The following is a 24,967-nucleotide window of genomic DNA, read 5'->3' as shown; positions in this document are numbered from 1 at the left end:
ACAGGATCTGGAGCTTCTGTGCGTCTGAGGGTTTGTTCAGTCGATGATCTGATGTAGCTTTCGAAGCAAGCTAGCCAGTGGTTGAAGGCCGACGTGGCATTGGCTACTTGAGGGTGCAGCTGTAGGCGATCAGGCTTGATGCGTAGTTCCATCGCTGTAATACATCTCTGCTTAATAAATTGATGCACTATCAATTACGACAAGAGTAATCAAGGCTTTATTAAGCAGAGATGTGTGGCCTCCTGCAGCTGCTACCAGGATGAGAGCAGTTCGGTGTGCAGACACATTTATATTCTGCCTACTGGGCAGAGCCAGCTGGCAGGGATTTATCCCCGTACCTGTAGTACAGGAGCCTTATCGTATTACCTCTAATAACAATTATCATACAATCAGTGGTGACTACAACACTGTGCTCTGTGGTGATTCTGTCATGGTTAGTTACCCTGGCTCTGGTCATATGTTGCTGTCATTGCCCTCCCTCCATGGCTCTTGTCTGGGAAGGTATGTGTCCATTTTTTTTAAACTTCCTTCTTTCACTGCACATTTTTCACCCAGTGAGCCAGGCAGTCTGTCCTGTCTCTCAATTGGCTGCAAGGAATATTCCTGAAGGGCCATGGATATGCCATCAGACTTTTACAAACTCTTCCCTCCCCCCCCGCCTACCCACATGTGCACACATACACAAAGTTCTACCTCACCACCACCTCTCTCAATCTCTCCACTATCTCAAAATTGACAGGCTGGTGTCCGACAGCCAGTACTAAATGAGCAGAAATTTCCTCCAATGAACAACGAACAAAGAACAAAGAAAATTACAGCACAGGAACAGGCCCTTCGGCCCTCCCAGCCTGCGCCAATCCAGATCCTTTACCTAAACCTGTCACCTATTTTCCAAGGATCTACTTCCCTCTGTTCCCCGCCCGTTCATATATCTGTCTAGATGCATCTTAAATGATGCTATCTTGCCTACCTCTACCACCTCCGCTGGCAAAGCGTTCCAGGCACCCACCACCCTCTGCGTAAAAAAACTTTTCACGCACATCTCCCTTAAACATTTTCCCTCTCACTTTGAATTCGTGACCCCTTGTAATTGACACCCCCACTCTTGGAAAAAGCTTGTTGCTATCCACCCTGTCCATACCTCTCATAATTTTGTAGACCTCAATCAGGTCCCCCCTCAACCTCCGTCTTTCCAATGAAAACAATCCTAATCTACTCAACCTTTCTTCATAGCTAGCACCCTCCATACCAGGCAACATCCTGGTGAACTTCCTCTGCACCCTCTCTAAAGCATCCGCATCCTTCTGGTAATGTGGCGACCAGAACTGCGCGCAGTATTCCAAATGTGGCCTAACCAAAGTCCTATACAACTGTAACATGACATGCCGACTCTTGTACTCAATATCCCGTCCGATGAAGGCAAGCATGCTATATGCCTTCTTGACCATTCTATCGACCTGCGTTGCCACCTTCAGGGTACAATGGACCTGAACTCCCAGATCTCTCTGTACATCAATTTTCCCCAGGACTCTTCCATTGACCGTGTAGTCCGCTCTTGAATTGGATCTTCCAAAATGCATCACCTCGCATTTGCCTGGATTGAACTCCATCTGCCATTTCTCTGCCCAACTCTCCAATCTATCTATATTTTGCTGTATTCTCTGACAGTCTCCCTCGCTATCTGAAACTCCACCAATCTTAGTATCATCTGCAAACTTGCTAATCAGACCGCCTATACCTTCGTCCAGATCATTGGGAAAGCTGAAGCCATCGTCTTTGGTCACATTCGCAAACTCTGATTCCTGGCCATTGATTTCATCCCTCTTGCTAGAAACTGTTGAAGGCTGAACCAGACAATTTGCAAACTTAGTGTCAAATTTGACCCAAAGCTAAGCTTCTGACTGCATACTTACACCATCACATAGACTTCTTTTTCCACCTCTCTAGTATCCCCCAAATACCAACGCTTCCTCAACTCATCAGCTGATGAAACACTCATCCATGACTTCGTTATCTCCAAACTTATTATTCCAAATTTCTCCTGGCTGTTGTACTATGTTCAATAAACTTGAGATCATACAAAACTCTGCTGTGTGTCCTAATTCATGCCAAATGCTGTTAACCCACCAACTTTGTGCTTGCTGGCCCACGTTGGCCCCCGTCAGGCAGCGCCCTTAAAATTCTCACCCTTGTCTTCCACGGCCTTGCACCTCCCTCTATCTGGAATCACCCACAGCCTGCAGCTCTCCAAGATACCTGTCTTCCGACAATTCTGGTATCTTGAGCATCCCAGCTTTTCATCTCCCCACCATTGGCAGTTGTGCTTTCAGCTGTCAAGGCCTTAACCGCTGGAATTACCTTCCTAAATCTCTCTGGTTTTTTTCCTCTTTTTCCTCATGTAAGATGCTCCTTGAAACTTACCACTTTAACCAAACCTTTAATCACTGTGCATGACGGTACAGTGGTTAGCACTGCTGCCTCACAGAGACAGGTACCCGGGTTCGATTCCAACCTTGGGTGACTGTCGTGTGGAGTTTGCACATTCTCCTCGTGTCTGCGTGGGTTACCTCCAGGTGCTCCGGTTTTCTCCCACAGTCCAAAGATGTGCAGATTAGGTGAATTGGCCATGGTAAAATTGCCCTTCGTGTCCAAAGGTTAGGTGGGGTTATGGGGAAAGGGGGTGGGGAAGTGGGCCTAGGTAGGGTGTTCTTTCGAAGGGTCGGATCAGATTTGATGGGCCGAATGACCTCCTTCAGCACGGCAGGGATCCTGTGATCTGCGCCAATATTACCTTTAGTGGTTCAGTGTCAGATTTTGTTTGATAATGCTCCTGTGAAGCGCATGTATAAATATCAGTTATTGTTATTGTATTCACCTGCATAGACCCCACGTTTCCTAAACCCCTTCACCTCACCACGTCCCTGAACTCCTTAAAACCTGTTCTTTTGATATCGCCTTTTTTGATTATACATTGGTGAATTATCGTGGGTTATTTTTTACACTATATTCACATCAGCTTCCATTGTCATTGTGATAGTTTTTAATGTAAAATTGCAACAATGACACATGCAGTGGGACCCAACAATGGTTCTTTACACATCTATACTGAACCCTACTTAAAACTAAAACATTTAAATTAGACATTTAACACAGTTTGATTTTTAGTTATTTATAATTAATCAATTAATTTTTCTGAAAGATTGTTCTTGTCACAGAACAAATGGCAAAAATGCACACACAGAGTGCTTCTATTCTACGCTGTGCTTCCAAATAGCGAGGCAGCATTACAAAAATAGAGAAGAACTCAGCACCTGCCTCAACACACTGCTGCCACGTGGAAGCATATAAATATAACATCCTTGCAGAGCTCAACAATTAACTATTAATTTTAACAGCTTTCTTCATGTGTCATGTGCAAGGTGAAATAATCTGATGTAATCTGACTCCATCAGAATTCTCTGCAGGTATGGATCTTTTTAAGTCCAGTAGCCTGTTTACTACTGGCCTAACAAGAATCAGTAATAATTTAATATGCTTCAGTCCCAACTATACTTTCAATCTGTTTCTCAGTCTTTCATTATAAGGCAAATCCCTATTGACGGTTGCACAATGTTCAGCACCATTCATGATTCCTCAGATATTGAAGCAGTCCATGCACAAATTGCACAAAGATCTTGACAATATCCAAGCCTTGGCTGACAAGTGGAAAGTAACATTGCGCCACACAATGACCATCTTAAACAAGAGAAAATCCAACCATTGTCCCATGACATTCAATGGGACCACCATCGCTGAATCCTCTACTATCATCTATGGCATTACCATCAAACAGAAACTGAACCGGACCAGTGAAATAAATACTGTGGCTAAAAGTGCAGCTCAGAAGCTAGGAATCCTAGTACCTTACCTCCTGACTCCCAAAGCCATTCCACCATACCTCCAAGTCCACCATTTACAAGGCACAAGTCAAGAATGTGATGGAATACTCTCCACTCACCTGGATCAGTGCAGCTTCAACAACATTCAAGATGTTTGGCACCATCCAGGACAAAGTAGCCCATTTCATTGGCACTGCATCCACAAATATTCACACTTTCTACCACCAGCGCAGTGGTAGCTGTCTACAAGTTGCATTGCAGGAACTCACCAAGCCTCCTGAGACAGTACCTTTCAAACCCATGACATCTAGAAGGACAAGGGAAGCAGACAAATTGATAAACCATCACCTGGAAGTTCTCCTTTAAACCACCCACAATCCTGATTCGGAAATATATGACTTTTCATTCACTGTCACTGGATCAAAACCTGAAACTCCCCTGCTAGCAGCACTGTGGCTGTACCTACACTACATGGACTTCAGTGGTTCAAGAAGGCAGTTCAGCACCAACTTCTCGAGGACAATTAGGAATGGCCAAGCCAGTGATGCTTGCATCCGAGAAAAATATATTTTAAATATCAGCCTCGTGAGCCATCTTAGAACTGCTTCCAATACAAGTGTGTCTCTCCTCATGTAACGTGACCAAAATTGTGCACAGTACTCTAGGTGTGGTTTTACCATTGCCCTATAAAGTTCTGGAGATACTGCCCAACATTAATGCTCAGCTCTATTGCAATAAAGGCCAGTAGCAGCAGTCTACAGGCCAAAATTATGGGCAGGGTTCTATGGCCTCCCCGCATCGTGTTTCTCGGCAGCGGGAGGCAGCCCACCATTGACCAGCAGTGGGGATCTTCTGGTCCCACTGTTGTCAATGGGATTTTCAATTGAATCCACTGCACGTTTTCCACAGCGGGGGTGCGCCCTGGGTGTGACCGGAAGATCCCCTTTTTGAAATAAAAAGATAACCCTTGTGTACCACAGCATTCTGCAGTATCTCACCATGTAGATAATATTCTGCTTTTCTATTCTTCCTGCCAAAGTGGAGACGTTCTCCAAATTATACACCAGCTGCCAATATTTTGCCCACTTACTTAACCTATTGACATCCCTTTGTAGATTCTTTGGGCAAAATTCTCCGGTATCGGCGCGATGTCCGCCGACTGGCGCTCAAAATGGCGCAAATCAGTCAGGCATCGCGCCGTCCCAAAGGTGCGGAATGCTCCGCATCTTTGGGGGCCGAGCCCCAACATTAAGGGGCTAGGCCGGCGCCAGATGAATTTCCGCCCCGCCAGCTGGCGGAAAAGGCCTTTGGTGCCCCGCCAGCTGGCGCGGAAATGACATCTCCAGGCAGCGCATGCGCGGGAGCGTTAGCGGCCGCTGACGGCATTCCCACGCATGCGCAGTGGAGGGAGTCTCTTCCGCCTCCGCCATGGTGGAGACCGTGGCGGAGGCGGAAGGGAAAGAGTGCCCCCATGGCAGAGGCCCGCTCGCGGATCGGTGGGCCCCGATCGCGGGCCAGGCCACCGTGGGGGCACCCCCCGGGGCCAGATGGCTCCGCGCCCCCCCCCCAGGACCCCGGAGCCCGCCCGCGCCGCCTTGTCCCGCCGGTAAGGTAGGTGGTTTAATCTACGCCGGCGGGACAGGCATTTTAGCGGCGGGACTTCGGCCCATCCGGGCCGGAGAATCGCGGGGGTGGGGGCCCGCCAACCGGCACGGTGCGATTCCCGCCCCCGCCAAATATCCGGTGCCGGAGAATTCGGCAACCGGTGGGGGCGGGATTCACGCCAACCCCCAGCGATTCTCCGACCCGGCGGGGGGTCGGAGGATCTCGCCCCAGATATCAACTTCACAATTTGCTTTCCCATTGATCTTAGCATCGTCACCAAATGTGGCTACAAAACAGTTGTCCCTTCATCCAAGCTATTAACATTGATTGTAAATAGTTGAACCCGGAACACTGATCACTTGCCACTCTCCTAGTTACAGTTTGACTTCCTGAAAATGACCCCTTGATCCTGACTCCCTGTCTCCTGTTAGTTAGCGAGTCTTCCATCCATGATAATACATCACTCCTGCTATGATCAGGTGAGGAGGGGTCAAATGGCTCTCCTCTTTTCCCTCTCCTTGGTTGGCCACAGCAGGATTTTTTTAATGGATATGTTTTCCAATTCCATGAATGCTTAACTGTTTGTTGCACAATAAGCAGGTTTTGTTTGAGTTTTTTCAAGGAAAGAAAATAGTGTTAATTTTTACTTAACCGAGTAATAGAAAAATAATTTAAATGCTCAGGCTTTCACACACATATGTGCACGCACACAAACAGATTACAGAATGGCTAAGTAATTTTGAGTCTATTAAAATTAAAGGGGTATATGTCCCCTTATGGTCAGTGACTAGACTGGCTTCAGGCTGAAATCAGTGCCACCCTTATTTTCACTTGGTGATCTTGCTGCTTTCGGCGTTGAGGCAGTTCAAAGCTAAGGACGGACGTGTCGCCTGTTGAGTTATTTTAAAAACTGTGTGTGTGGCACCTGAATAGTCAAAATCAGCAGACAACGTTCAAAACTTACACTTTGGATGGGGATGGAAAGACAGAAAAGGAGGAAACCCACTCATTGTCCTGTTCCTTCAGCATCTCTTGTACCGTTCTGCAGAAAAAGCTAATGCTTGAACACACTAAGGGTTGGCTTGTCAATGACCTTCTCTCTACAACTGCCCAGTACCCAAAATATGGTTATGGTAGGTGTATTCCAGTTACTTTGATTAAATCATGGCTGGCAATTCCTCTCTCAGGCAGAGTCCCATTGTCCAAGTAAACATGTCTATATGGCTTGTCTGAATCCAACTGAGTACCCAGGTGATTGTCTGGATGCTTTGCTAATGGAGTAGGAAATGGCTCCATTCATACTCTTTCAAGGCCATTGTTCCTGGTGTGGCATTGTCTCCATTTCAATAATTTTGTAATGCAGAAGAGGCAAAGGTGCTGCAATCGTTGAAACCACCAGAATGTGATTTTAGACTTTTTAAAAAATCTATGAGTTTTCCTACTGGCAAATTGAAAATTCATTTTTTTATTATTTGAAGCATAGTTTTACAACACCCCAACACCATAAGCTTTACCTTGTGTAGTAACCTTTTCAAGTGGCAGCTTATAAAACACTTTTTGGAAATCCACGTACTCTACATTTATTGGTTCCCCTTTATCTACCCTGCTTGTTACATCCTTAAAGAATTTTCATAAATTTGTCAAACACTATTTCCTGTTCGCAAATCTGTGTTGAGTTTGCCTGATTATATTGTGATTTTCTAAATAGCCTGCTATTACCTCTTTAATAATGGATTCTAACATTTTGCCAATGCCATACTTTAGGGTAACTGACCTATAGTTTTCTACTTTCTGACTCCCTGCTTTCCTGAACAAAGGTGTTACACAGTCGGTTTTCAAATATGTTCAAACTATTTTGGAATCTAGGGAATTTTGGAAGATTACAGCCAGCGCATTTGCCAACTCTGCAGCCACTTCCTCTAAGACCTGAGGATTCATGCTCAGGTTACCAATCAGCCTTAAGCTCCACTAGTTTTCCCATTCATTTTGCTCCAGTTATTGTTTTAAGTTCCAACCTTCCTTTAGCTTTTTTTCTAACTGTTCTTGGGATGCTTTTAGTGTCTTCTACCATGCAGCCAGATACAAAATATTTGTTCAAAGCCACGGCATTTTTCTCATTTCCCAGTATTAATTCTTGGGTCTCACTCTCTACAGACCAATGTTCGTTTTAGCTACTTTTTTTCCTGTTCATATACTTGTAGAAACTTTTACTGCCTGTTTTGTATTACTTGCTGGTTTGCTCTCATGCTCCAGTATCTCCCTTTGTTTCCAAGTCATCCTTTGCTGGTTTCTAAAACGTTCCTAATTGCTGGCCCACCACTAATCTTTGCAGTATTTTCTTTCAATTGATACCCTGCCTGCTTAAGGTCCTTAGTTATCTCCAGGTGGTGCATCCTTCTTGTAGGGTATTTCTTCCTCAGGGGAATATATCTTTGGTGGGAGTTATGAAATATCTCCTGAATTGTATCTCTATCATCTTTTCCTTTAACCTATTTTCCCAGTCCACTTCAGCCAACTCTGTCTCCTTCCCATGTAATTCTCTTTATTTAAGTTCTAAGACATTAGTTATAGTGGACATGAGAGGACTTCAGCCCACATTTCTCACTCACAGACTGAATGTGAAATTATATCATGTTATTATCGCTCTTGCCCAAAGGATTCTTTATCATTGTGTATTTAATTAACCCTGACTCATTACACACCAGCAGGTCCATAATAGCCTGTTCACTGGCCTATTTCAAAATATATTGGGCGTCATTCTCCGACCCCCCGCTGGGTCGGAGAATGGCCGTTGGCCGCCGTGAATTCCGCCCCCGCCGAAGTCTCCGGTACCGGAGATTGGGCGGGGGCGGGAATCGGGCCGCGCCGGTTGGCGGGACCCCCCGCTCAATTCTCCGGCCCGGATGGGCCGAAGTCCCGCCCAGAAATTGCCCGTCCCGCCGGCGTAAATTAAACCTGGTATTTACCGGCGGGACCAGGCGGCGTGGGCGGGCTCCGGGGTCCTGGGGGGGGCGCGGGGCGATCTGACCCCGGGGGGTGCCCCCACGGTGGCCTGGCCCGCGATCGGGGCCCACCGATCCGTGGGCGGGCCTGTGCCGTGGGGGCACGCTTTCCCTTCCGCCTCCGCCACGGCCTCCACCATGGCGGAGGCGGAAGTGACTCTCCCCACTGCGCATGTGCGGGAAACTGTCAGCGGCCGCTGATGCTCCCGCGCATGCGCCGGGAAACTGTCAGCGGCTGCTGACGCTCCCGCGCATGCGCCGCATTTCCGCGCCAGCTGGCGGGGCAACAAACGCCATTTCCGCCAGCTGGCGGGGCGGAAATCCCTCCGGCGTCGGCCTAGCCCCTCAATGTTGGGGCTCGTCCCCCAAAGATGCGGAGCATTCCGCACCTTTGGGGCGGCGCGATGCCCGTCTGATTGGCGCCGATTTGGGCGCCAGTCGGCGGACATCGCGCCGTTGGGGGAGAATTTCGCCCATTGTTCCAGGAAGCCATCCTGAATACACTCCATAGGCAGAATCTTACCATATTTTTTCAAAGTGCCTGGCTCAAACTGTAAACTGCCATGTAGCTCTCCACCCCCCCCCCCCCCCCACCCCTCCATAACTGGAACCCCCATGGGACTCCCATGTGTTCCCACCCCTGGCACTACCCCAGAACTGATCCCTGGTACACTTTGGCACTGCCATGCTTGCACCGTGTCAACCTGGCAGTGCCAACCTTTGCTGGGGGGCAGTGTCAGGGCACTGCCCAGGCATATCCCATTCCCCCTGGGGTCTATACGTAGCTTTGCACCCCCGGGGGTTTAAAACCTGTTGTAAATCTCACCAACGTGATATCGCATCAGCAATGTTTGAATATTCAGTGAGTGGGGGGGATCATGTGGAGGGGTGGGGGCGGCGGCGAGGATGGTTAATGATCGATTAAAATTAGGTTGTTGCTCTTTGTGGACGAGGGGTGTGGAAAATTAGGAAACGCAATTCTCTCCAGGTTTTCCGCCCACGTCACCGTTCTCTCTGATGGTGGACATGGGCTTAAAATCATAGCCTATGAATTTGTCCTTCAGGCTATCATTGCCAATCTGATTTGTCCAATCGATATGAAGATTCACCCATACCCATCATCACAGCTTCCGAAGTCAGATTGGCCTTCCTGAAAGTGAACCCTCGGAAGGCAACGGGCCCAGACGGGATCCCTGGTCGTGCACTCAGAGCCTGCGCAGACCAGCTGGCAGAGATATTCACGGACATCTTTAACCTGTCCCTACTCCACTCCGAGGTCCCCACCTGCTTCAAGAAGACCACCATCATACCGGTACCAAAGAAGGACCAGGCAACGTGCCTCAATGACTACCAACGAGTGGCCCTGACTTCAGTCGTAATGAAGTGCTTCGAGAGGTTGATCATGAGGCGCATCACCTCCATACTCCCAGATCTCCTTGATCCACTGCAATTCGCATACCGCTGCAACCGGTCCACATCAGACACCATTTCCCTGGCCCTACACTCATCCCTAGAGCATCTCGAAAACAAGGACTCCTACATTAGACTCCTATTTATTGACTACAGCTCCGCCTTCAACACCATAATCCCAGCCAAGCTCATATCAAAGCTCCAAAACCTAGGACTTGGCTCCCCACTCTGCAACTGTATCCTCGATTTTCTGACCAACAGACCACAATCAGTAAGAATGAACAACAACACCGCCTCCACAATAGTCCTCAACACCATAGTGGGCCGGATCTCGAATAACGATGAGTCCGAATACAGGAGGGAGATAGAGAACCTAGTGGAGTGGTGTAGCGACAACAACCTCTCCCTCAATGCCAGCAAAACTAAAGAGCTGGTAATTGACTTCAGGAAGCAAAGTACTGTACACACCCCTGTCAGCATCAACGGGGCCGAGGTGGAGATGGTTAATAGTTTCAAATTCCTAAGGGTGCACATCTCCAAAAATCTGTCCTGGTCACCCACGTCGATGCTACCACCAAGAAAGCACAACAGCGCCTATACTTCCTCAGGAAACTAAGGAAATTCGGCATGTCCACATTGACTCTTACCAACTTTTACAGATGCACTATAGAAAGCATCCTATCAGGCTGCATCACAGCCTGGTATGGCAACTGCTTGGCCCAGGACCGCAAGAAACTTCAGAGAGTCGTGAACACCACCCAGTCCATCACATGAACCTGCCTCCCATCCATTGACTCCATCTACACCTCCCGCTGCCTGGGGAAAGCGGGCAGTATAATCAAAGATCCCTCCCAGCCGGCTTACTCACTCTTCCAACTTCTTCCATCGGGCAGGAGATACAGAAGTCTGAGAACACGCACGAACAGACTCAAAAACAGCTTCTTCCCCACTGTCACCAGACTCCTAAATGACCCTCTGATGGACGGATTTCATTAACACTACACCCAGTATGCTTCATCCGATGCCAGTGCTTATGTAGTTACATTGTATATGTTGTGTTGCCCTATTATGCATTTTCTTATTCCCTTTTCTTCTCATGTACTTAATGATCTGTTGAGCTGCTCGCAGAAAAATACTTTTCACTGTACCTCGGTACACGTGACAATAAACAAATCCAATCCAATCCAATCCAATCCAAGATTGAATTCATCCATGATTATTGCAATAACAATATTGCAAGTCTCTATTATATTTCTTGATGGATATTCTGTCCTACTGTGTCGCTGTTGCTCGGGGGCCTATAAAGTACACCCACGAGTGACTTATTTTCTCTGCGATTCATTATCTCCACCCAAACTGATTCTACATCTTAATCTGAACCAAGGTCATTACTGTCCATTATTCAGATCTCATTCTTTATTAACAGAGCTACCCCACCTCCTTTTCCTTTCATCCTGTCCATCTGAAATGTAAAACATCGCATTTGATTTCATTATTTCCAGGTGCTGGTTTAGCACAGTGGGCTAAACAGCTGGTTTAGCACAGTGGGCTAAACAGCTGGCTTGTAATGCAGAATAAGGCCGCAATGCGGGTTCAATTCCCATACTGGCCTCCCTGAACAGATGCTGGAATATGGCGACTAGGGGCTTTTCACTGAAGCCTACTTGTGACAATAAGCTATTAATATTATTGATTCATTCACCTTGTGATAAAGTTTGTGAACATTCAGATAAAGAGCATTCAATTCTGTCTTTTTACTATTTTCTGCTTATTCTGACCTCATTTGCTGGTACAATCTGATACTTACTCATTCTGTCTCTTCCTGTCACACTCTGGTTATCAGTACCCATATCATTACCCTGCACTATAGCCTTGTTCACTATTGCCTTGTCCTTTCTCTTTATCTTTCCAAATCTCCCCTCGTATAAATCCTCGCCCACTTTTTAGTTTGATGTCCCAGTACACTGGTCCTAGCACAGTTCAATGAAAGCCGTCCCAATGGGACAATTCCGTTTTTCTCAAATACTGCAGTCAGTGCCCCATAAATTGAAACCTATTTCTCATGCACCAAACTTTGGGCCACACATTCAACTCTTTGATCTTATTTACCCTACGCCAATCCAAAGATTGTCACTTTTGTGGTTCTGCTTTTTAGTTTAGCCCCTAATATCTCATACTCCCTCAGCAGACCCTTATTTTTAGTCCTACGTTTATCATTGGAACCAACATGAACCTTATCCTTAACCCTGGCAGGCAACAGTCTTTGGGACTCATGCTCTTGGATGCATATCTATTCTGCTGATTACAATTTCGCCAACTACAGCTACATTCCTATGAACTATTACCCCACCCCACTTGAAAAGCTCTTTGCACCATGGTCATGTTAGCTCATCTTCCCTGCAGCCCCTGCTCTCATCCACACAAGCTACAAGAACATCAAATCTGCTGAAATCTAATTTCAATGACTCCACTGCTATCTTCTGGCTATATGCCTCACCTGCAGTCATACCTTCCTGTCCCTGACCACAGACCAAATTCAAAGTACCCAGGGCGTGACTGCCTCTGAGAACACAGTGTCCAGTTCACTCTCCCCCTTGTCTCAGTGTCTGAAGGTCAGACTCGAGCTCATCAATTCTGAACTGAATTTCCTCAAGATGGAGACACTTAGCGCAAATGTACTTGCTGTGAGTCACATAGGTGTGCGCCGGGGTCCCACATGCTACAGCTCCTACACAACACCGACCTGCCTGCCTTCTATACTGTTTTAATTAACCAATCAGGTTTAGAAATATCAGTCAGTGATTATTGTGGTTATATCAAGTGGTCTCGCTAATTAAACTATCCATTTAATACAATAATTATGTCACATCAGTACCAGTTTGAACTACTGCTCTTATAGAAAACTCAAAACTCACCAACCATTCATCTAATTAATGCTTCCATGTATCAGCTCTCACATCTTTGCTGCTAATCTCTGGTTCCTACTCTCAGACATCTCCTTTGACATAAATGGTCAAAATAACTCATCCTCCCTCACAGATCAAATTCTCAAGCTTGCAATGTGTCTTGAGCTGCATTCAATCACGAGTTGCTATCTTTGTGCCTGCTTACTTCAGAGTTCACTCTGAACTGGCCAAGCAACCTATTCATTTGTGTCAAAACCATTACAAAAAAGCTATAATCCACATGAACTGCTGCAATTCAAGGCAGCCCGCCACCACCTTCGCAACAGCAATTAGCGCTGAACAATTACTGCTGTCCTTGCCTGTGTCATCAAATCCATGAATGAATATAGAAAAGCTCTAGAGTATCTACTGGCATTACAAATATCACTATCATATGTACCTTTACAAAATATCATTACCTGACTACATATGGACCACTTGTATAAATATTGGGCGGGATTCTCCGATCTCGCGCTGGATCGGAGAATCGCCGGGAGGGGGGGGGGGGTCGGGGGAGGCGAGAATCCCCCGACGCCGCTCCAACGCCGGCCCGCCAATTCTCCAGCGAATGGAGAATCAGCACCAACGGTGCTGGCACGGCGCCAGTCGGGGGTCGCTCAACGCGGCCCCCCCGGCAATTCACCCCGCGCGATGGGCCAAGTGACCGCCAAGTTCGGGCGAGTCCCGTCGCGTCATTCTCATGTGGTCCTACCCGGCTGGACATCAGCGTTCTGGCAGCAGGGGGTGACCTGGTGGGGGGGAGGGGGGGTCCGACTCTGGGGGGGGCCTCCACAGTAGCCTGGCCTGCGATCGGGGCCTACCGATCGGCAGGCGGGCTTATCCCGGTGGGGGCCTATGTTCCTCCGTGCCGGGTCTCCGCCATGTTGCGTCGAGGCCCGCAATCCACGCTCATGCGCAAACTCGTGCCAGCCGTGGCACGCATGCGCAAACTCGCGCTGGCCGTGCTGGCACACATATCGGCAGCTGGAGCTGCAGGAAGCGCTCCAGTGCCCGGCTGGCCCCCTGTGCGACACAGGATCGCTGATCCTAGGGGCCAGATGACGCCGTCGTAAATCGCTCCGGCATTTACGTCGGCGTCAACACTTAGCCCCTGGATCGGAGAATGCCACCCACCATTCCTACGCATAACACTGCTACATGTACCACAACTGCTCATATTCTCTCATACTTTGTTTAGCACTGATACTCTATGTATTTCTATTGCTGCATATTGATGTGAAAACTATACAATGGTGTTTTTTTTTGCTGGCCTGTAAGTTTTACTGGACAATAGCTAAATTCAGAAGATCACAGTAAATTTTCCTGGTGGCAGGATGATTGAATGTTCTGTCCAAAAGCCGAAAAAATAAGAGTGGATGAGAAAAGTCTATTTGCCTCAACAAGTCTGCAAAGTCAAGTTGAGCCAGCCTTTACAGCCCTTTCCACAATTATATCAAATGGCTGCGGCTACACACTAAGGCCTCAGAAAAAATTGCAAATTCCTTTCAGCTTCAGATTCAGGTTTATTCTGTCCACTATACCACCAGTAATTCTGCTAGAACTATTGCTGCGCGAGCATTAGGGTCTGTTTAGCACAGGGCTAAATCGCTGGCTTTGAAAGCAGACCAAGGCAGGCCAGCAGCACGGTTCGATTCCCGTAACAGCCTCCCCGAACAGGCGCCGGAATGTGGCGACTAGGGGCTTTTCACGGTAACTTCATTTGAAGCCTACTTGTGACAATAAGCGATTTTCATTTTCATTTTCATTAGGAAAGGTGATTGGTTTCCCCAGAAGCATTACTTGCGCTGTGGATTGGTCAGCTTTGGATCAATGCAAATAAAAACTGAATGCTTTCTCTAATGGGTGGTTAATCAGTTTTACACCAGGGCAACAAGTGAAAAATCTACCCTGGTGCGTCCACAAGGCAAAATAACAGCAAAAGCTAAGTGCTTGATGCATGCAATTTTCCACACTGAGACTGGGATATTGGTGAGACACTTGCATCACAAGATTCCAAATCTCAGCACTGTTTCTCTGCTTGCAGCCCTAAATGGTGCATAGCAGTAAAATATATTTCAAACACTAACACCCTGGGACTTGGGTCAAACCTGCAACAGGAAATTGTAATTTCTCTGCCAGATTAGAAGTGCAGTTGTTGAAAATTATAACCTAACCACCTCCCTCATCTTCGATGTCTGAGGAAGTCAAAGGGATGCGAAGCACGCTGTGGAATCAGCATTTAATATTCATACTATCACCCCGCCTCAGTAATTTGTAAAAGTGATAGCCAACCAGACTATTTAAACTGCAAACAACAAAACGAAATAGCCAGCTAGTCACTGATGTGAATTACGGCTAAGAACCCAGAGCAGATCATAATATGAAACAAAATCCAATTTAATGTTCAGTCTCTTTGTTTCCATTGTGCAACCCAACAAAAAACAATTCTTTTTTTTCTCAGATTATATAGAAAGTGACAGTAACTTAGATAAAAATTACTCTTTGCTTTTTGAGTATGGATACTAATTAACCGAGAGAAGAATTAATTAAAAATTGAATACCGAATATAATTGAACAAAATGTTTTACTGAAAGCTTGGCGGTTTTCAAAAATCATCATCTGAGTAGATGTTATTCATCATCATTCTCACAATCCTTTCAGTAGACTTCCTCTAAGGCACGACACTGAGCAGATTTATAGGTGTGAACCGAGGCATAATGGGCTCCAAGTAACATAGTGATGTTTGTTTCATTTTTTAAAGTTAATTTCGGAAAAAAAACATTAAACAATGTCTAAAACCAGAAGTGAAAAATAATCTACTTTGAAATGCAAAATTTGGTTAGTGCCCATCATCCTGGTGCTATGAATGCTATTTTGGTACCAAAAGGCATCCATGATGTCTGCACATTTCTTGTGTGAACCATGACAGACAGAATCTTATCAAGGGCATTAATTCAGGCACAGGGAGTATTTGTCGGAAGCCTTCAGGATAAGCAGATTGTGACTAATCAGAATGTAATGATGAATTGTCCCCGGCATTGCCATTTTGGAGCTCAACGTTCCATTGACCCTTTCCATTCGTCCCTTCAAGCCGGCTCCGCCATTCCTTATGATCATGGCTGACCATCAAATTCAGTACCCTGTTCCCGCCTTCCCCCACATCCCTTTAACATCAGCCCCAAGACCTATATCTAATTCCTCCCTGAAATCACACAACATTTGGGCCTCAACTGCTTTCTGTGGTAGTGAATTCCACAGATCTGTCACTCTCTGGGTGAAGAAATTTCTTCTCACCTCCATTCTAAAAGGTTATTCTCAAACTATGACCCCTAATTCTGGACTCCCACACCATCGGGAACATTCTTTCTGAATCTATCCTATCTAATCCTGTTCGTATTTTCTAAGTTTTAATCACATTTTAGTTTGATATTTTAAGTTTCATTTGTGATGTGTTTTTGTTTAAGGCAGTATCCCTTCAAGGGGCCGCCCCTTTGAATTGCCCCTCAATTTATTTAATTTAGTTTAATTGGTTTAATGAAAATAGTTGGAGCTCAACGTTCCAATCAATGATGAACAGGTAAACAGGTGTTCAGCAGCAGGGAGACCCCACACCTGTGCTGTTTAATGGGTTTGTCAATTACTTTCAGGTTAGTTGTTGATTCATTTTTAATGGTCAATGGTGAGTTTGTAGAGGTTTTGGGGGGTTTGTACGATTACTTTAAGTTGCTGATGTCTACAAGAAGTTGTGCAACAGGTGCTGAAGAACTTGGCCCTGATGTAAAGGATTCAGCTCAACCCAAATGCTCCAGTCAGCAATTTGTATCCCCAAGGCCAACAGCATGGCAGGGAGATTGAGCAGAAGCAACACAGTGGGGAACTAACTGCTTGAAAATGGAGGAGGAGGAGGAGGATGAGGAGAAGAGCCCTGAGCAGGAGACTATCTCCACCCAGGGTCATCAGGGATCAATTCTCCCACCTCAACCACAGCGACAGTGGGCAGAATTCTCTGAGCCTCCGCGCCAAAATCGTGATCAGCGCGGGGGCAGAGAATGGGCGTTGACGCCGCTCCCGCGATTTTCCGGTCCCCAGGGCTCGATCCCCATTCTTATTCTTAACACAATAAAAAAAGCAACATTTCACAGGTATACATTACACTATGCTTTAAGTAGACATTCAATTCTCCCCAAATCAGTCCAAAATGATTCTTCACTCCAGAGGGTTTACTTTTGTTCTTATTCTTTCTCAGCCTGGTACTTCCTATCCTTGAATTCTCCTTCATGGTGAGAGTGATACTGGAAAGCTTCCTCTTGCACCAGCCAAGCAAATTTTCGAGACCTGTTTAAAATTCTCAGAAGTTGTGTCTTCTCAATCAAGCACAAACTTTCATTCACAATCCAGCTTGTTAAACCATAGAGACTTTTGGTCTATAGTTATGTTCCCTTGCCTCCAGATTCTGGCTGACTAACCCACCTGTCTGTGATAGTCAGTGATAAGTTAAGAAGACCTGTCTTATCCATCTACAATATTTTTCTCTACATCCTTCTTTATGGCAACATGAATCACATGGGCCTTGTATCCAGATAGAAATGCTGTCACGGCAGAAAATTGTGCTATCAACTGATCATTTCACCAGCTGATGAAAAACACATTGAATTATTAAAAAGGGACCCTTTTTAAATATAAGCAAGAAAAACCAATGACTAAAGATGTCTGCTATAATTCACCAAATGTAAGTTGATCACTAAGTTATGAGATGCATTGCCTTGCAGACATATCCTGATAAAATTGCTCATGGAATGTCACACCTGGGGATCTGTCAAGGCCCACTCCAAAAAGGAATCATGAAGACAATGAACTGCTAGCCAGTCAGGATATACAACTAACAGACACACAAACCCTCTGTGGAGGATGAAAGAACCCCATCTCCTGTGAGGTTTTATTGTCTTGCAATGAGTCAATAAGTTTCTGACATGAAACAGCAAAAAATGTGACTACTTGATCTACAACAATGACTACATAGACCATACAGTGCAGAAGGAGGCCATTCGGCCCATCGAGTCTACACCGACCCACTTAAGCCCTCACTTCCACCTTTTCCCGTAACACAATAACCTTTCCTAACCTTTCTGGACACTAAGCGCAATTTAGCATGGCCAATTCATCTAACCTGCATGTCTTTGGACTGTGGGAGGAAACCGGAGCACCCGGAGGAAACCCACGCAGACACGTGGAGAACGTGCAGACTTCGAGCCTCACCGCCTATTCACCAGGCACCACTTTTGCCATTGTGTGCAGATGTGAATACCTTGCATCCTTGCCTAGTAAAATAATATAGGCCTTTCTTTAATCTTTAGCAACCCCATCACCCGCACTTGTTGTCAGGCAAGTCACATGATCCCCTTCATTTTACCCCAGATTTCAACACAAAACCCTAAAATATAATTATCTTATAAACTCACATAATTATCTTATAAACCTAATCATTGTTTTTCTGTATTCATTCACAGGACGTGTGCATTGCTGGCTAGGCCAGCATTTATTGACCATCCCTAATTGCCCTTGAGAAGGTGGTGGTGAACTGTCTCCTTGAGTCACTGGAGAACCTTGTGTAATCATTAGTGAGCAATCCCAATATGATGTTGGCATGCCCACAGTTCTGTTAGGGAGGGATTTCTAGGATTCTGACTCAATGACAGTGAAGCAATGGTGATATATGTCCACCTCGGGATGGGGAGTGCCTTGGAGAGCAATTTCCGGGTGGCGGTTCACGAATGTGTTTGCTCCCCTTGTCCTTCTGGATCTAGATGGTAGTGGTCGTGGTTTGGAAGGTGCTGTATAAGAAACCTGATGACTTTCTGCAGTGCATCTTGTAGGTGTTACACATTGCTGCCGCTGCATTGCGATGGTGGAGGGAGCGAATGGTTGTGGATGAGGTGTCAATCAAGTGGGCTGCTTTGTCTTTGAAGTTGTCAAGCTTCTTGAGTGCTATTGGAGTTGCACCCATCCAGACAAGTGGCAAGTATCCCACCACACTTCTGTGCCTTGTAGCTAGAGGACAGGGTTTGAGGAGTCAGGAGATGAGTTACTTGCCAGAGAAGTCCAAGTTTCTGACCCACTTTTGTAGCAACAGTATTTATTTTTGTATTCATTTACAGAATGTGGACGTCACTGGCCAGGCCAGCATTTATTGCCCATCCATAGCTGTTCTTCAGAACGTGGTGGTGAGCAGATTTCTTGAACTGCTGCAGTCCCTGAGGTGTAGGTGCTCCCACATTGCTGTTAGGGAGGGAGTGCCAGATTTTGATCCACCGATAGTGACGGAATGGCGTTATATTTCCAAGTGCGGGTGGTGCGTGTCTTGGAAGGGAACGTCCAGGTGGTAGAGTTCCCAGGTGTCTGCTGTTCTTCATCTTCTAGGTGGTAGCGGCAGAAGGTACTGCCGAAGGAGTCTTGGCGAGTTACTGCAGTGCATCTTGTAGATGGTATACACGGCTGCCACTTCATCGGTGATTGAAGCATTGAATGTTTGTGGAAGGGGTTGCAATCAAGCAGGTTGTTTTGGCCTGGATGGTGTCAAGCTTCTTGAGTGTTATTGTAGCTGCACTTATCCTGGCAACTGGAGAATATTCCATTACACATCTGACTTGTGCCTTGTAGATGGTGAGCAGGCTTTGGAGTGTTCAAGAGGGAAATTACTTGCCGTAAGATTCCTCACCTTTAACCTGCTCTGGTAGCAACTGTATTAATTTGGCTAGCCCAATTCAGTTTTTGATCAATGGTAACTCCCAGAATGTTGACTGTGGGGGATTTAGCAATGGTAATATCATTGAATGTCTTGGTGCAGGGTTTAAATCCTCTCCTGTAGGAGATGGTCACTGACTAGCACTTGTGTAGCACAAATGTAACTTGCCAGCTGTCATCCCAAGCCTGGATATTGTCCAGTACTTGCTGCATTTGAACATGGACTGCTTCATTATCTGAGGAGTCACGAATGGTGCTGAACATTGTACTGTCATATGCAAACATTTCCACTTTTGTCCTTATGATGGAAGGAAGGTCATTGATGAAGAAGCTGGTTGGGCCTAGGACACTACCGTGAGGAGCTCCTGAAGTGATGTCCGGAGCAGAGATGATTGACCTCTCACAACCATTACCATCATCCTTTGCGCAAGTTATAACTCCAATCAGTGGAGCGTTTTCCACTGATTTCCATTGACTCCAATTTTGCTTGGGCTCCTTGATGCCACACTCCGTCAAATGCTGCCTTGATGCCAAGGGCAGTCACTTTCACCTCAAAGTTCCGAAAGACATGTTTATTAGGTGAATGGGAAATTCTCAATTCTCCCTCAGTGTACTCGAACAGGCGCCGGAGTATGGCGACTCGAGGATTTTCACAGTAACTTCATTGCAATGCTAATATAAGCCTACTTGTGACACTAATAAAGATTATTATTATATATCTCTGGAGTTCAGCTATTTTGTCCATATTTAAACCTAGGTTGTATTGAGGTCAGGAGATGGGTGACCCTGGCATTAACCAAACTGAGCATCAATGAGTGGGTTATTGCTAAGCAAATGCTTCTTAATAGTACTGTTGATGACCTCTTCCATCATTTTAATGATAACCAAGAGAAGACTGATGGGGCAGAAATTAATCATTTTTTTTGATGTACAGGACATATCTGGGCAATTTTCCACATTGTCCGGGTAGATGCCAATGGGGGTGTGGAGGTAGAAAAATTGGGAAAAAAACACAGTAGGCCAGTTTGTCACCAGGATCCCACCTTTGGCTGTTTCCCCAAGGGGCTGAGTGATTCTGATGTCAGAAATCCACCCGAAAGCAGTAGTAAGCCAACTGAGGTGGATTATTAGGTAATTAACTAGAATCTTCCATCAACATCGCAACTCTCCTACACGCACTTTGCCAACTCAAAGGAGGCGGCTGCACAGTAGGAGGTCAAAGCAGCATGAAAGTTTAAGGTTTCCTATCCTTCCACAGAAAAGATATCAAGACCGATGTCTACTGACAATGGTTTGCCATTGAGTGATAAGCTCTTGGAAACTTGAATATAATAGTGCTGGGTGTGATGCAAAGGCAAATGCTGTATTAGACTGATCACACCTTCATGATGTCCCTGCTGCTTCTGCTACATTCCCTTCTGCAGTGCTTTCAACTGCAGACACACTGAGAGATGCGCTTGGCCCTTACAAGGGGGTGAGGAAACTCCCGTTTCCTCAGCCCACTCGCCATCCCAAATTGGATGGCAATTGCAGGGGCGAGTTCTTAATTGGCAGCCTCGTGAGCTGGAAGATTGCTGTTGAGAGCGGTGTCATGACCTGAAAATTAATATTTCCTGGAATTTATACATATTAGGTCCCCAAAATGTCACTGTTATTGCCATGTACTCAATTGTAACTGTAGTACAACAAGCCATCAATCTAACCTAACCATGCCACCATCAAATTTAATATACTCAGCTAAAAATAACAATGGCATCAGTAATTTTCTGCATTGAATCCAGCAAGATTGGGGTTAAGTATTTGAATTTAGCATTCTCACTTGCAGAGGTTTGCCCCACAACAGTGTATAGCAGTTGTTGAGCAAGAACCCTACGATTGTCCACCCTTTTCAATGACTCCCATATCTGTCAGATTACTGAATTTGTCATAATGTGCCTATTTGGTTTCTATATCTCATGATCAGATATGTTATTTTGGAGTGGGTGGTGACAACAGACTTCAGTGAAGTGAAGTTTTCATCCTTCGAAATTATGGAAAATAATCAAGAAGGTGACTATAAGAATAAAGGTAAAGTTTGTATTATATTATCTATTAATAAAAATATTTCTAAATTGGGCAAAAAGCCTGATGACAAGATTTATTTTGAAAATGTTAGTACCATTCATTCAAGACTTTTGTTGCTCTTTTTTGAACCTTTCAAACTAGTTGAAATAACGAAATAACTAACTAAAAAGATAAGGTTATCTAAGTGGAATCATTCAGCTGTTCAATTTCAATCGGACAGGGTCATGGGTCCAACAAATAATTGCCTTCTGCATTTGTAACTGAAAACGGCCCTGTTTATCGTACAATTCTTATTTCCTTTACAGATTAGCTTATCACCTGACCAGCATGTGTTTATGCACAAAGGATATATCCGGCACTGTTCAGCCTCCACGCAAGCAGAGAAGATTGATCAGGCGTGTATGTAGCTGAGATGCATCTGAACAAACACTGGGAAAGATGCTTTTTTCAATATAACTCATTTTGTTTTTGCAATCATTCTTTCAAACTGATGTTAAAATTGCAACTAATTAACAAAAGTGTGCAATTATCTGTGAAAGCTTTTCTTTTCTTTTTGATTCAGCATTCTGTTGTACCAATGCATTGTAACAAATTGCAAAACAAGAACGTAGGGACAAGAGTAGCCCACACCCTAGCTCCACCATTTGCACTTCCATTTACTCGCCTTCACATCGTATTCCTCATAAGATATAGGAGCAGAGTTAAGCCATTCAGCCCATTGAATCTGCTCCGCCACTGAATCATGGCTGATATGTTCCTCATCTGTTACCTCCAATGCTACAAATGAAGAGCTGGATTATGAAATCAGCCAGAGCAACTCCTCCATTTACCTCAGGAAAATCTTATCAATCTCGATCTGGAAAGTTTTAATTGCCTGAGCATCTTTTTCGAAAGAGAATTCGAGATTTCCACTGACATTTGTTGAAAATGTGCTCCTTATTTTACTTCGAATAAGCAAGCTCTCATTTTGCTATGATGTCCTCTTGTTCCATGAAACGGAAACCATAGGTTGGATTCTCCTTTCCAGGGACTAAGCGCCCACGCCGCCGGGAAAACCGCCGCGAACCACTCCGGCATCAACAGCCCCTGAAAGTGTGGAATTTTCCGCACTCCCGGGGGCTAGGTGGACGGCGGAGGGGTTGGCGCCGCACCAGCCGGGGCCAAAGGGACTGCGTGAGTTAGTGCATGCACCAAAGGACCGGCATGATCTCGCTCATGCATGGAACCACGCAGACCAGCCGGCATATTCTGGCGCATGCGCAGGGGGTTGTCTTCTCCGCGCCGGCCATGGTGGAGCCCTACAGGGGCCGGCGCGGAAGGAGGGAGTGCCCCCACAGCACAGGCCCGCCAGCAGATCGGTGGGCCCCGATCGCAGGTCAGACCACTGTGGGCCCCGCCCCCGGGGTCGGATCCCGCTGCGCCCCCACCACAACCGCCCCAGCCGGCTTACCTGCCAAGTCCCACCGTGTGGGACCATGTCTAACCCACGCCGGCGGGACTGGCCTAAAATGGACGGCTGCTCGGCCCATCAGGGCCCGGAGAATTGCTCGGGGGGCCTCTGCCAACGGCCCCCGACCAGCATGGCGTGAACCCCGCCCAAAAACCGGCGCTGGAGAATACGGATTCGCGCCACCTCCACCCGAGATTCTCCGACCCGGTGGAGGATCAGAGAATCCCACTGCATTTCTCTGTATCTACTCCACAGGATAACTATAATTTGAAGGCCTTTTGATTGGAGGCCACAGTTTTCCGGCCGTGGGGTGGCTTCAATGGGAAATCCCATTGACAAGCGGCGAGATGAGAGAATCCCACCGTCAGCGAACGGCGCTGCAGAGAAAAACGTGGCTGGGGGATCGGAGATCCCACCCATTATCTTTTTTAAAAAATATTTTTATTACCATTTTCAATTTTATACACAGTTGCATTTTATGTTTAATATGTACTGTGCGTGGGGTTCTTTTATATACATCTTGTTACCTTCTGTCCTGATGTGCTATCCTCCCCCTCCCCGTTCTCTCACACACCCCCACCGGCCCCCCTTGATATCCTCCCTATTCATTTATGGTGTACGCTCTCCTAGCTTCTGCGCTCCCTTTACCCCCTTCTTTCCTTTGTCTGCCATGTGGGTAGGGCGCAAGTCTTCCGCCCCCTCTCCCTCCCTCTGTGGTGTTCCTCTCATTTCCCCCAGGTTCCCTCCTCTCTTCCCGCCACCCCCCCCCCCCCCAACACACTTCCCGAGAGTTGTGTATTCCTGTCAGTCTTCTTCTCATTTTCATTATTTTCTTTCTAGTTACGGTTGGCTTCGAACAGGTCTTGGAACAGGCCGGCAAATTGCCCCCATGCTATGAGGAAGCCTTCCTCTGATCCTCATATGGTGTATTTGATCTTCTCCAAGTGGAGAAATTCCAAGAGGTCAGCGAGCCAGTCTGTACCCGTGGGTGGTGCTGCTGATCGTCAGCCGAGCAGGATTCTCCGGCCTGCGATTAAGGAAGCGAAGGCTAGGGCGTCGACCCTCTTCCCCATGTGTGGCTCTGGCTGCTCTGATATCCCAAAGATTGCCACTTTTGGTAAGTGCTCCACCCTCACCCCCACAACCTTGGACATTGCCTCGGAAAAGGCTGTCCAGAACCCAACAAGTTTGGGATAGGCCCAAAACATATGGGTGTGTTGGCTGGGCCTCTCTGATATCATTCACATTTGTCCTCCACCTCCAGGAAGAACTTGTTCATTCGGGTTCTGGTTAGGTGTGTTTTGTGCACGACTTTGAACTGCGTGAGGCTGAGTCTTGCGCAGGAGAAGGTGAAGTTAGCCCTGCTCAGCGCTTCGCTCCAGAGTCCCCAGCCCATTTCTGTCCCCAGTTCGTCTCCCCATTTCCGTTTGGTCTCGTCCAATGGCGTTCGGGCACTGTCCAGTAGTTGCCGTACATTTTCCCCCTTCCTTACTGTCCATATTCATCAGTTCCTCTACTAGTGTGGATTCCGGGTCCCTGGGGATTCCACTGCCTCTTTGTGGAGGAAGTGCTTTATTTGTAGGTGCCTAAGTTCCTGTCCTGTAAGTAGACCCAACTCCTCCGTAAGGTCGCTCAGTGTCGCTATTCTGTTTCCTGTATAGAAAGTCCCTGACTGTCTCCATTTCCCACCCATTATCTTATGTCCTCACACCTAAAGTAGGGTTTAAACTCACAGGCTTTTATTATTTGCTATTGGGTTTTGAATAATGATTACAAGATGATGTTTGCTGGCCAACTTTACTAGCTTGAGTGTAGCTTTTTTCTTGAACTACTACAAACCTTGTGATAATAATGCTTCCACAACTTCCTGAA

The sequence above is a fragment of the Scyliorhinus torazame genome, chromosome 15 (genome assembly GCF_047496885.1).
Source record: "Scyliorhinus torazame isolate Kashiwa2021f chromosome 15, sScyTor2.1, whole genome shotgun sequence".
In the NCBI taxonomy this organism is placed as follows: domain Eukaryota; kingdom Metazoa; phylum Chordata; class Chondrichthyes; order Carcharhiniformes; family Scyliorhinidae; genus Scyliorhinus; species Scyliorhinus torazame.
Note: the sequence above shows the minus strand (reverse complement) of the source record.